This window comes from Musca domestica, unplaced genomic scaffold (genome assembly GCF_030504385.1).
Source record: "Musca domestica strain aabys unplaced genomic scaffold, Musca_domestica.polishedcontigs.V.1.1 10, whole genome shotgun sequence".
In the NCBI taxonomy this organism is placed as follows: Eukaryota; Metazoa; Arthropoda; class Insecta; order Diptera; family Muscidae; genus Musca; species Musca domestica.
This window is the reverse complement of record NW_026712115.1, coordinates 14,063,092-14,077,495: the sequence shown is the minus strand read 5'-3', so window position 1 is coordinate 14,077,495 and position 14,404 is coordinate 14,063,092. Positions and strand designations below refer to the sequence as shown.

At 36.0% G+C, this 14,404-nt stretch overlaps 1 protein-coding gene across 2 annotated transcripts in view; it reads left to right on the top strand.

Annotated features, from left to right (window-relative positions):
• The window catches only part of LOC101898043 (uncharacterized), a 232,260-nt gene that overhangs the window by 4,448 nt on the left and 213,408 nt on the right, over window positions 1-14,404 (top strand). Inside the window, exon 1 of one of the 2 annotated variants that reach the window (XM_059126897.1) lies at window positions 4,674-4,802. The exons of the other annotated variant lie outside the window; for it this stretch is intronic. The gene's annotated coding sequence lies outside the window, so the exon portion shown is untranslated. Of the gene's footprint in view, window positions 1-4,673; window positions 4,803-14,404 lie in introns of those variants that run through there. 2 annotated transcript variants of the gene reach the window in all.

Here is a 14,404-nt window from a genome sequence, read left to right as displayed (position 1 = left end):
CTGTAATTGAAAGATCGGGAGATGTTCGTCCTTATGCTGACGTGCGTTTTCTGGATAGGCATATGATAGGTCTTTTGGATACCGGTGCCACTGTGTCATGCTTAGGGTCGCAAGCTGCAAAAGATTTTTTGTTGACAAACCAACCATATAAGAAGTTGAATACCACCGTAAACACAGCAGATGGGAAACCACAGCGCATAGCTGGGATGTTTACTACTGATATAGCTTTCAGAGGTAAAAATATCCCAATTACATTATATATAGTTCCCAATCTTTCTCAGAATCTTATTCTAGGGGTTGATTTTTGGAAAAATTTTGAATTACTGCCATCGTCACTTCTCCACAACATAGCAAGTCTCGATATACCTGATACTAGTGATAGTTCTTTGAATCAAAAAACTCTAACCAAGGATCAAAAATTTCAGCTTCAAGTGGTCATAGACCAGTTTCCTTCTTTCGCGAAGGAGGGTTTGGGGAAAACAAACCTTATTTCTCATATCATAAACACGGGTAAAGCCGCCCCCATTAAGCAACGTCATTTCCCTGTTTCACCAGCGATCGAAAAACTGATATACACAGAACTTGACCGCATGCTAGCTATGGGTGTGATAGAGGAGTCCACAAGTCCTTGGTCTTCGCCGGTTGTTCTACATAGGAAACCAGGTAAAAACCGGTTATGCCTGGATAGTCGGAAACTCAATGGTGTTACTGAAGGGAATGCTTATCCACTTCCACACATTGAGGGTATATTGAGCCGCTTGCCTAGGGCCGAATTTATCACCAGTCTTGATTTGAAAGACGCATTCTGGCAGATACCGCTAGAGGAATCGTCGAAAGGTAAGACTGCATTCACAGTTCCTGGGAGACCACTGTACCATTTTAAGGTCATGCCATTTGGGCTCTGCAATGCCCCGCAGACCATGTGCAGGTTAATGGACAGGGTCATTCCAGCTTCTCTCAGGACTGAGGTTCTGGTCTACCTGGACGACCTTCTAGTGGTATCTCCAACATTTGAGAGACATGTTGAGGTTCTCAAAGAGGTGGCTAGGTGTCTCCGAAATGCAGGCTTGACAATAAATGTCGAGAAAAGTAGATTCTGTAGGTCAGAGGTACGATATTTAGGACATGTTGTTGGAGACGGAGTTACTCGCACTGACCCTGAAAAAATATCAGCGATCACTGAATTCCCAATACCTAGATCAATTAAGCAAATGAGGCGATTTTTGGGTATGTGCGGTTGGTACCGGAAGTTCATCCGGAATTATGCTGTTATTTCAACCCCCTTGACGGATTTATTAAAAGCGAATCGTAAATTTATTTGGACCGATGATGCACAAAAGTCCTTTGAAGAGTTGAAGTCTATTTTAAGCACAGCCCCTGTCTTGCATAGCCCAGATTTTTCACAGCCGTTTTTCATACACTGTGATGCAAGTAAGACAGGAATAGGAGGAGTATTGGTGCAAAAGAATGCGGAGGGTGATGAGTTTCCGATAGCATTTATGTCGAAGAAACTAAACCAAGCCCAACGCAACTATAGTGTCACCGAACAAGAGTGCTTACCAGCGATGCTATGCATAAAAAAATTTAGAGCTTATGTCGAGGGACATGAGTTTACGGTGATCACCGATCACTCTTCTCTTAAATGGCTCATGTCCCAGACAGACTTAAGCACCAGGCTGGCTAGATGGGCTTTGAAACTTCAAGGTTACCGGTTTAAGATCGAACATAGGAAGGGGTCACAGAACATAGTTCCGGATGCGCTTTCGCGTACCAACACGGATGATTTGTCAGGGATTTTCTCGCTGGGTGATGGTGGGGAAAAAGGTGGGGTTTTTGTCGATTTAGAATCTGAACATTTTGCCTCAGATGAGTATAAGGACCTGATAAGTAAGGTTGAAAATAATGGGGATACCACCCCTGACTTGAAAGTCATAGATGGGTTCTTGTATCGTAGAACGGATCATGTAGCTGGCGATCCAAAAATTGATGATAGTGTATGGAAACTGTGGATCCCTAGTGCAATGAGACCGGAAGTATTAAAAATACATCATGACAATCCATTATCGTCCCACTGCGGTATCAACAAGACTCTGGAACGAATCCGAAGATACTACTTCTGGCCGAACTTAGTTTCGGATGTGAAAGCTTACGTAAATTCCTGCGAAGTGTGCAAAAGCACCAAGCATCCGAATCAGGTAATGAGACCTCCCATGGGTGATACTGGAAGCACTCAGAGATTTTTCCAAAAATTATATGTTGATTTCATAGGACCTTACCCGAGATCTCGGTTAGGAAATATAGGGATATTTATTGTCCTAGATCATTTTTCGAAATTTAGTTTTATTCGCCCAGTAAAGAAATATACAGCTGATGTTGTAATTAAGTATCTAGAAGAAGAGCTATTCCATACATTCGGAGTTCCTGAGTGTATCGTTTCCGACAATGGAACTCAGTTTAAGGCAAGGAATTTCAATCAGCTCTTGGAGTTTTATAAAATTTTGCATACATATACCGCTGTTCATTCACCACAGGCCAATGCATCAGAGAGAGTCAACCGATCAATAATTTCAGCCATTAAAGCATACGTACATCCAGATCAGATGGACTGGGATAACAAGCTAAGCCACATATCTTGTGCCCTAAGATCGACTGTGCACACTTCCATAGGGACATCTCCCTATTCCATGGCATTTGGGCAACACATGGTCACGAACGGGTCAACTTACAAATTACTTAGGAAGTTGAATATGTTAGACGACAGGTTGATAAATTTTAACAGGTCCGATACGTTTGACTTAGTGAGATCAAAGGCTATAAATGTCATGAGAAAGTAACAGGAACGCAACGAAAAACAGTACAATCTTAGATCGCGACAAGTCTCTTATGATGTGGGGCAGGAAGTTTTCCGCAGAAACTTCAACCAAAGTAGTTTTGAAAAGGGATACAATGCGAAACTAGCTCCTACGTTTGTTAAGTGTAGAGTTAGACGAAAGCTAGGTAACTTCTATTACGAGTTAGAAGACCTCCAAGGCCGATTGCTTGGTACTTACCACGCGAAAGATATGCGACAATAATGAAAATCTACATGCTGTATCAGCCTTCACCTCTTTTCAATCCGTTAAGTCTGATTTCGGAAGAGGGTATTTATAGTGGGCATGTAGATTTTTTTGTTTTGATTGATTCCATTATTATTTCATTTGGCACCTCGAGAAAGTAAGGTTTGACAACCCAGATTACACGTGGATCTGTTCCACTGTCAAATAATTACATTCCACTATATTGTATTCCACAGCAATGGATGTTGTTCTATTTTTAGAATTCTGTAATTGTTCGACTCTTCATTTTTCTTCTTTTACCGTAAGGAATACGTGTAACATAGTTACATGGCTCATACAGTACTATAAGCGTTGAATCGCTAGATACTTCAGGATCACAGTAGCCCAGTGGTGATCATTGTAGACTCGTGGACAGGACACCCAGGTTCAATCCCTAGTTCGGTTGAGTTTTTTTTTATTGGGAAATATTTTTTTTATTAACTCTTATTGTTTTGGTGAAATATAAACCTGAAATTACAACGATTTTTAACAACACTTATTTCGGGTAGGGAGAAATATGTCCGGCGAATTTAGTGTCGGAGGTGTTTCACCATATCTTCCCCTTTGCAAATGTGGTGAAAACTTATATTCTCTTTTAACGTAGTTTTTATTCGTTAAGTAAATACATGCACAAAAGACAAAATCATTGAATATGGCAGTAAAATTTGCTGGAGCCATTTTTAATTCTGGGAGTTTTTTTGTGGTATAAGTGATTCAGCTATTTACCTAATTGAATTAGCCGAGGTTAGAAAAGCCAGTGACAAGGCAGACATCTTGATCAGTCACTTCTGCCTTTTCAATTGTGAGCACCCAGAAATTATACCCTCTCATCAAAGGTATTGCGTAAAGGATTTTGTCTGTAACAAGGATCAAACTGTTGGTGTCCTTTGAAAATTTTGCTTGAAGTGGAAGCTCAATTCAAAATTTTGGCTTGGATTTTCTGTGGTATGAGCTACTCAAACCTAGACATTTGCCAGCGATCATATTGGTTGGGTTGCTCCTTTTGATTTTCGGAGCTAATTTTTTTCCGTCAATTTGTTCTGATTTTTCGACAAGAATAAAATATTCTCTTGGATTTCCTTTGATTCGATTTACTAACCCCTACAAACCAAAAGGTGGTTATTACAAGAGCAACATATGCAAGACCTATCCCAAACAGTTGCTTGTCTTCCATCGGGTGATAAACTAGACTCAGTTGACGGCGATTCTTGTGATTTTCGGAGCTGCTCGCGATGATAATCGCAAGTGTTTAAAAATATCATTAAAATTGCGTAAAAGTTTCCTATAAGTTATCTTTTTTAAAACGAGCACAAAAATCCACCTCAAGTTGTGTTAATTTTCATAAAAAATATTAAGAATCTTTTTGTTAAATGTAATTATCAATTTCATTGCATTTGCCTAAATGTGTTTGTACGTGGTAATTACTGGAAACAGTTGGAAGTGAAACAGATAAAAGAACGTAAGACTATTGTTGTTGTGTAAGACTTTGTGGTCAACTCTTGCAAATTAAAATTTTGATAAAACCTTAAATTTAAATCTAAAAAAAAAACTCATGCCAAGTGAACTAAAACAGTGTTAAGTCCATCAGCATTATCCAGCAGCCATCGTATATTACCCTAAAACACGCATATTCGTTGGAGTTGGGGATTAAATCTTATCAACCTCATCTCCACCCCTTCATCGTGGGAGCTCCAGCAAACCAAAAAAGTAAGTGATAACATTGCATACAGGTAGACATGCATAGAGCAAATACAAATAGGTTCCACATTTGAGTTGACCGTTAGTTCTCTCTCATATAAACCGAAGTGGCAAATTCTTTTCCAACTTTATTAATTGTGAAAATATTAAAAAAAAAATCCTGGTTTTTGGGAAGAGATTTACAAGTATTTTCTGGTTTGTATTTGCTCATATTCATGTCCGGCGATCATATACAGTGCTGTACTAGCTGGATGGATGTGTTATTGTGTGAGCTAGTTTAACAGACAGATCTATGTTAAATCCAGTATCCTCTGTTAAATCGCTCACTGAGAAAATACAGTTTGAAAAGCTCTGCTTTCTTGTATGGGTGAATTGCAGACCATTTTGGTTATTAATTTTTTCGAAGATTTTAATTACTTTAGCCACACATCCATCCTGCTATCAGTTTAATACATTGTTTTATTATTTGGTATGTGCATTTTATAAAATTTTATCGACCAAATCGATCAAACACTGCACCAAAAATTTTAATGTAAAATTCTTGATGAACAAAGCCTTTGAGTGTGTTAGTGAACAATTGAAAAAGAGGTCAATGTACGAAACAGCTGATCGTTTTTTTTTTTTTGTAACAATGCAATATACTGAAATAATGAACGTACCTACTATTTACATGCAAGTTGATATACATAACCATATTTAAATTTTTTTTAAGCAACTGTTTCACAACCAACATTTCTATATTTTTACCATTAATAATAATTGAATATTATTTAAATTTATAAAATATTCTTCTCAGAAAACTATATTTATCTCAATTTTATTTTTAAATTACCATTGAATCACTTAATTAAAAAAAAAATAGGTGTTAGTTTTTGAGAAAATTGGCATAGATAGTTTTCGATTTTCCTTAGTTAATACATAAATGATGTTCCTTTATAATTAATTTGGTCATTTTTAATTTTTCCTGAGGTATTAGTCCAACATTTTATATAGTTTTTGTAAGATGCTTTGAAATTTGTAAATTTTTAATTTTGCTAGGGTAATATGAAATTGTATTCAATAAATCTGATGTTTGTTATAAACATGTTTTGAATTGAGTTAAAAAGGTTTGATTTAAAGGGTTCGGAAAAGTAAAGTAGGGGTATGAATATGGGTTTACCAAACAAAGATTTTTATTTGATTCATTATCTGGAATTTATACGGTAAACAGGAAGGGTGGGCTCACTATGCTGACAGCATCTTAGCATAGTCCAATCGTCATAGATGAAACGGATTTTCTGTCTATTTTTCTAGGAGTTATGGGTTATCGGTGCTATTTCTAATCGTTCCGAAAGTTTCTCATTTCTTCTCGTCTTTTTTATAATTTTCCTGAATTGTGCACGCAAAAAAAAAAAAATAACTGGTAGTTGGTATTCACATTGATGGACTATGGAAAGATCCCCCCCATTCGACGAGCAATAAGGCTGGTGATATTTGCGTGCCAGACCAAGATGTTCATCATAAAAACATTTGAAGCCTATTTTTAATAAATTACACCGATGCATACTACATGTGTTAGCAAAAATTCGTATATGTGAAATTTAAGGAGATTTGAATGCTTATCTGGCTTATTTTGAGCGTTTGTTTTCTCAAAATCTTGAACCCTGTGGGGGAGGTACCAGAAAAAATGGTATATCTTTATAAGAGATCTTGTGTTGGTGGAAATATTGAGATGTACCAAGTCTGAATGGAATCGGATGTTAATTTCGCATGGATATTCAAAATGTTGAACCTTTGTGGGAGAGGTACCAGAAGTAGTGGACTGATATTGCCCATCTCACAACTCGATATATGTTTGACAAAAATATTACGATGTACCAAGTTTGGACCAAATCGGATACTGCCTTCGAGATTTATCGTGCGTACCAGCCAGCCAGACAGACAGACGAACATCGCTAGATCGACTCCAAATGTTCTGAAACGGTTTGGTCGAAAGAGACCTAGGATCAAAAACCGTTATTTCGACTAGGCACGTTTTGACCATATCAAATGATATATACTCCCTCTAGCCATATGGCTGAGGGTACAAATATAACAAGTAAGCAAAGGCTATAGTCGTGCGGGGCCGACCATGTGATACCCCACAACATTACATAATGGTAGAAGTCCCCTTATGTCCATATCCATTTTGGAAGATTTCGCTTTTGAAATTGTGTCATAGACCTTTTTGACTAGGGACATATGTCCAATACTTACGCAAACCGTCGTCCTGTTAGTTACAGTTAAATATAATCCGATGGTCATCCAAAATGATGCACTTCTTCTCTGTCCTTTACTCTCTTCTCATGCAAAATTTCGTGTCGATTGGTTTCAATGGTGTGATAAGGAAAATTTTTCTGTTTTTGGTACATTTGAACCCCTAAATATTTTTCGATCATCTCCAAAAGCAAGAGGCCCCTCTGTATCTCTGAATTTAGTCCCATCTATATGATTTGCTTGTCTATGATATTTGGATATATTCGACAACGAAATCAGCACAAAAAGCCAAAAGTTCGCCTTTTTGTGTATTTTGGATATCGTCTGTATGTTATTTTCAACTGTAAAATGTAAATTGTTGTTTTTTTTTCTCACAAAAGTAGTGGTCCATTCTGCTCGCTGTCCTATATCTAACTTCATGCGAGATTTCGTGACCTTGCGTTTCCATTTGTGACCTTTATAACGGCTGCAAAATCAGGAAAATTTTTAGTTGTTGGTCCATTTAAACGCTAAATATATTGCGGGCATCTTTGAAAACAATAGGCCTAGCCATTCTGAGCCTAAAACTACCCTTATGACAATTTCGTGAGGATCGGACGATAATTGCAATCTGTATATAATAACCCCAACCTGTGTTGTAAGGTGAAAAAATATTACAAAATGTGCACTTGAATATTATAAGTCAAATTAAAAAAATCGCATGCGATAAAAAATACCACAAAATACTACAAAATTTATATTAACATCATTATTGGTATCTTTTAATGCGATTTTTTTTTAGATTTTATACTTTTATGCCAAGAGGGCATTCTGAATTGACAATATTTGTCAAAATCACTCCAGCCATTCTGGAGATATAAGCATTCTAGCTAACATCCCCTTTGTATATATACATTGTATATATTTCGCTATATATATCCGATATTTTTACTATCGGCATCTACGTAACTGTCAGAATTGACCTGTTCGTCTATTTGTGGCATTAAAAATATTCGCGGCTTAATGGAAAATTTGACTTTTATTTATCACAAATGCTTTGGTCTATTTCAACCACTAAATGTTACCCGATTACCATCAAAATGGGAAGGCTTCTGCCCAGCCCAAAGCTCTAGCTCCATGCTAACTTTCGCTTCGATTGGTCTATAATTGTGACCTGTAGAGCAACTACAAAATCAGGAAAATTTTCAGATTTTGTCCATTTCAAACCCTAAATATTATGCGATCATCTTCAAAAAAAAATTGGTTCTATTCTAACATTAAGCCCAACTACATTTTAAATTTCGTGAGGATCGGGCCATAATTGCGACCTGTAGAGTGATTACAAATTAACATGGACAGACGGACGACAGACATACGTAGCTAGATCGACTCAGCTCGGCGAGATAGGAAGATCCATATATACTTTCCGATGTGGGAAATCAATATTTCGAGGTGTTACATAATTTTTGGTCCAATCAAACTTATAATACCCCCAACACATAGTGTTGTAGGGTATAAAAAGTGTTTTTGTCTCTATAAAGGAGAGAAATAATTTGTTAGTTTTAATTTTTCAATTTTCTGTTTTCAATACAATTTCTTTGGTAAAAATTAATATTTTTATCAGACAATTCAGAGCTAAATTTGCACCAGTATTTCAATTATGATTCATTAAAAAAAAAAACAGGTAAACAATCTGTAACTTCGTCCGGGCCAAACTTTTAATACTATCCACCATTTGGTACAAATTTGACAATTTTCAAAAAAAATAAATCCGTTAAAATTCTGTTAAAATCTTAAAAATACCGAATGCCTATGCGACGACGTAGGCCTGCATAGCCAACTTTTTTCATAAGTTATTACAATATTTAAATGCGAAACTTTAAGAAAAATCTGTTTATTAAGTAGCTAAAATCAACAAAATATCGAATATAGGGGGTACCGTTATATGGGGGCTATACGAAGACGTGGACCTACATGGCCCATTTTCACATACCAAATTTGGAACAATTCCGTTAAAAAATGTCGCTAAAATTATCAAAATACCGAATATCGGGTGGTGCTGTTATATAGGGGCTATATGAAGACGTGGACCTACATGGCCCATTTACGAACTTAACCTACTGGCAAAATATACATGTGTGCAAAATTTTAGCCTTCTATCTCAATTCGTTCGAAAGAAATCGTGATTACAACAGACATGGCTAAACCGTCTTAGAATTTAACGCTGATTAAGAATATATATACTTTGTTGGGTCTGACATGAGTATTTCGAGGAGTTACAAATGGAATGACAAATTCATATACCCTCCATAGTATGGTGGAGGGTACGAACATCGCTAGATCGACTCCAAATGTTCTGAAACGGTTTGGTCGAAAGAGACCTAGGATCAAAAACCGTTATTTCGACTAGGCACGTTTTGACCATATCAAATGATATATACTCCCTCTAGCCATATGGCTGAGGGTACAAATATAACAAGTAAGCAAAGGCTATAGTCGTGCGGGGCCGACCATGTGATACCCCACAACATTACATAATGGTAGAAGTCCCCTTATGTCCATATCCATTTTGGAAGATTTCGCTTTTGAAATTGTGTCATAGACCTTTTTGACTAGGGACATATGTCCAATACTTACGCAAACCGTCGTCCTGTTAGTTACAGTTAAATATAATCCGATGGTCATCCAAAATGATGCACTTCTTCTCTGTCCTTTACTCTCTTCTCATGCAAAATTTCGTGTCGATTGGTTTCAATGGTGTGATAAGGAAAATTTTTCTGTTTTTGGTACATTTGAACCCCTAAATATTTTTCGATCATCTCCAAAAGCAAGAGGCCCCTCTGTATCTCTGAATTTAGTCCCATCTATATGATTTGCTTGTCTATGATATTTGGATATATTCGACAACGAAATCAGCACAAAAAGCCAAAAGTTCGCCTTTTTGTGTATTTTGGATATCGTCTGTATGTTATTTTCAACTGTAAAATGTAAATTGTTGTTTTTTTTTCTCACAAAAGTAGTGGTCCATTCTGCCCGCTGTCCTATATCTAACTTCATGCGAGATTTCGTGACCTTGCGTTTCCATTTGTGACCTTTATAACGGCTGCAAAATCAGGAAAATTTTTAGTTGTTGGTCCATTTAAACGCTAAATATATTGCGGGCATCTTTGAAAACAATAGGCCTAGCCATTCTGAGCCTAAAACTACCCTTATGACAATTTCGTGAGGATCGGACGATAATTGCAATCTGTATATAATAACCCCAACCTGTGTTGTAAGGTGAAAAAATATTACAAAATGTGCACTTGAATATTATAAGTCAAATTAAAAAAATCGCATGCGATAAAAAATACCACAAAATACTACAAAATTTATATTAACATCATTATTGGTATCTTTTAATGCGATTTTTTTTTAGATTTTATACTTTTATGCCAAGAGGGCATTCTGAATTGACAATATTTGTCAAAATCACTCCAGCCATTCTGGAGATATAAGCATTCTAGCTAACATCCCCTTTGTATATATACATTGTATATATTTCGCTATATATATCCGATATTTTTACTATCGGCATCTACGTAACTGTCAGAATTGACCTGTTCGTCTATTTGTGGCATTAAAAATATTCGCGGCTTAATGGAAAATTTGACTTTTATTTATCACAAATGCTTTGGTCTATTTCAACCACTAAATGTTACCGGATTACCATCAAAATGGGAAGGCTTCTGCCCAGCCCAAAGCTCTAGCTCCATGCTAACTTTCGCTTCGATTGGTCTATAATTGTGACCTGTAGAGCAACTACAAAATCAGGAAAATTTTCAGATTTTGTCCATTTCAAACCCTAAATATTATGCGATCATCTTCAAAAAAAATTGGTTCTATTCTAACATTAAGCCCAACTACATTTTAAATTTCGTGAGGATCGGGCCATAATTGCGACCTGTAGAGTGATTACAAATTAACATGGACAGACGGACGACAGACATACGTAGCTAGATCGACTCAGCTCGGCGAGATAGGAAGATCCATATATACTTTCCGATGTGGGAAATCAATATTTCGAGGTGTTACATAATTTTTGGTCCAATCAAACTTATAATACCCCCAACACATAGTGTTGTAGGGTATAAAAAGTGTTTTTGTCTCTATAAAGGAGAGAAATAATTTGTTAGTTTTAATTTTTCAATTTTCTGTTTTCAATACAATTTCTTTGGTAAAAATTAATATTTTTATCAGACAATTCAGAGCTAAATTTGCACCAGTATTTCAATTATGATTCATTAAAAAAAAAACAGGTAAACAATCTGTAACTTCGTCCGGGCCAAACTTTTAATACTATCCACCATTTGGTACAAATTTGACAATTTTCAAAAAAAATAAATCCGTTAAAATTCTGTTAAAATCTTAAAAATACCGAATGCCTATGCGACGACGTAGGCCTGCATAGCCAACTTTTTTCATAAGTTATTACAATATTTAAATGCGAAACTTTAAGAAAAATCTGTTTATTAAGTAGCTAAAATCAACAAAATATCGAATATAGGGGGTACCGTTATATGGGGGCTATACGAAGACGTGGACCTACATGGCCCATTTTCACATACCAAATTTGGAACAATTCCGTTAAAAAATGTCGCTAAAATTATCAAAATACCGAATATCGGGTGGTGCTGTTATATAGGGGCTATATGAAGACGTGGACCTACATGGCCCATTTACGAACTTAACCTACTGGCAAAATATACATGTGTGCAAAATTTTAGCCTTCTATCTCAATTCGTTCGAAAGAAATCGTGATTACAACAGACATGGCTAAACCGTCTTAGAATTTAACGCTGATTAAGAATATATATACTTTGTTGGGTCTGACATGAGTATTTCGAGGAGTTACAAATGGAATGACAAATTCATATACCCTCCATAGTATGGTGGAGGGTATAAAAACAGGAAAAGTCAAAAGTCGGACGGGCCGACTATATGATACCCTACTACTATACATATTTAGTAGGGCTCCCGTTGATCATGTCAATTATTAACATTTGGTTTTAGACCAGTTATAATTTGGTTTCAGATTGAACTAATGTATAGAAGGCATATCTAATTGTGAATCGAGTTTCTCTAAACTGGACGGAGACATTTTAATCTTTTATACACAATAACATTGATATAGAGTACTTGATATCACTTCGAGAAGGCGAGTTCCACAAAATGGACGGACGTAGTGGGGAAGTTTCATATTTGTGTATACTACGACAAATTTGTTGCGGGCGCCACAAACCCTCGATACGGCCATGCTGCGAAATTTACTTAAACATACGACATAGTAGAGAGTCGGTCGTATAACGTAAAGACATACGCTGGGTGAGACGTTGAGGAAAAACCAATGGAATATGAGAAAATTGGAAAAATTGTTCTACCAAAAACTGACTTGGAGAACATTTTATATGCCAAAATATTCGTAAGGGTTCCCACTTTCATGTGGCATTCACAGTTTTTCGGACGTTTTTATATGGAGGCTTTCCAGATTTCCGTCCTGACCACCAGTGAAATATCAGAATTTGAAAATGTTGTTGTATCATAAACTGATTTGCGACGTTATGTATGGAATTAATAACTGGGGTATGAGAATTCATTATAGAACAAAATTTGTTTATTTCATGGATTTTTTCATTCATAATTTTATAAATTAATTTTGTTTTCAAATCGGTTCCAGGTTTTTTCTTTGACGCACAGTTGAAAAAAAGGTATTAAATGTGAAATTTCGATGTTCTGAGTCACCCTGTAGTTTTGGTGAAATTCGATGTTATCGATAGTTAGCAACGTTGCTAACTTCACGCAGGTATATTAGGGTTGTCGTTTTTTGTCGATAGCGACAAATGGTTGCCATTATCATTGTCGATACAACAGTCGACGTGATGTCGATTTTTGTGAATATCTGTCGCCGTAAAAAATTGTGACGACTAGTACTTTTTAGTCGACGGTGATATTCGGCCCTATTACGGTTATCGTCGGCGTCGCAAAATGAAGTCGAGGCGACAATAATGATATTAGGGTTGTCGTTTTTTGTCGATAGCGACAAATGGTTGCCATTATCATTGTCGATACAACAGTCGACGTGAAGTCGATTTTTAAGAATATCTGTCGCCGTAAAAAATTGTGACGACATAGTATTTTTTAGTCGACATTGATATTGTAAGCATTTTGTATTTGATATTTGACATTTGTATTTGATAACAACAGCAAAACTATTTGAAATTTTGGTTTCCAAATTGGAAAAAAATCCATGTTTGACAAAAGGGTTTACCAAAGGTCATGTTCCAGCTAATTTTAAATCAGATTGGGAATCCATTGCTACAAAATTGAATGTAAACGGGCCTCCGATTAGAGACTCCGATGGCTGGCAAAAAGTATGTAAAAATTAAAATTATTTTTGTATGTTTTTATTAGTTGGTTTTCTAAAAGATTTAAATTTAAAACTAAGTTCAGTAATTTTTTTTACAAGTGCACCAGGTCGTGCACTTGGAATAGAAAATAAGGAAAACATAAGTGTAATAGACGTTATAGTTCATGAAAATGAGCAAGTGGACAATGCTGATGACGAGACTGATGTAACCTACTATTGAAGCTTCTCGATCACCCAGAAAAAAAAAAAAACAATGGTAAAAAGTCATCAAGGAAAGTAAAAACTATTGAACTCTTGAAAGAGCGGCATAAACTTTTGGAACAACACAATCATGAGACAGACAATTCAAATATGTTTGTTGGGTACCTTAACACTCGCCGCTGTACTACTAATACATTAACGTAACGTGTAACGCATTTTTAATCTTCATTTTTTTACTATATTTTTTATTTTTCCAAAAGAGTCGAAATTAGAATTCAAAATACAAAAAAAATATCTTTTTTTTCGTCAATAACAAGGGAGTGTTGCCAACGTTTTTTTTTTAATTTTTTGCCAACTTTTATTTTAAACTGTCGATGTCGCTGCTATGCCTTACCGTAATACCATTTTTGAATCGAAGCGACGGCGAGGGCGACTCGCACATAAAGTCGACGACGACTATAGTAACGACAACCGTAATTGGGCCGATTGTGAGCATTTTGTATTTGATATTTGACCATGAAAATAACAATAGCAAAACAATTTGAAATTTTGGTTTCCGAATTGGAGAAAAATCCATGTTTGGCAAAAGGATTTACCAAAGGTCATGTTCCAGCAAATTTTAATTCAGATTGGGAATCCATTGCTACAAAATTAAATGTAAACGGGCCTCCGATTAGAGACTCCGATTGCTGGCAAAAAGTATGTAAAAATTAAAATTATTTTTGTATGTTTTTGTTATAGTTTTCTAGATAGTTTTCTAAAATTCTTCTAGATTTGGAAAGATTTAACA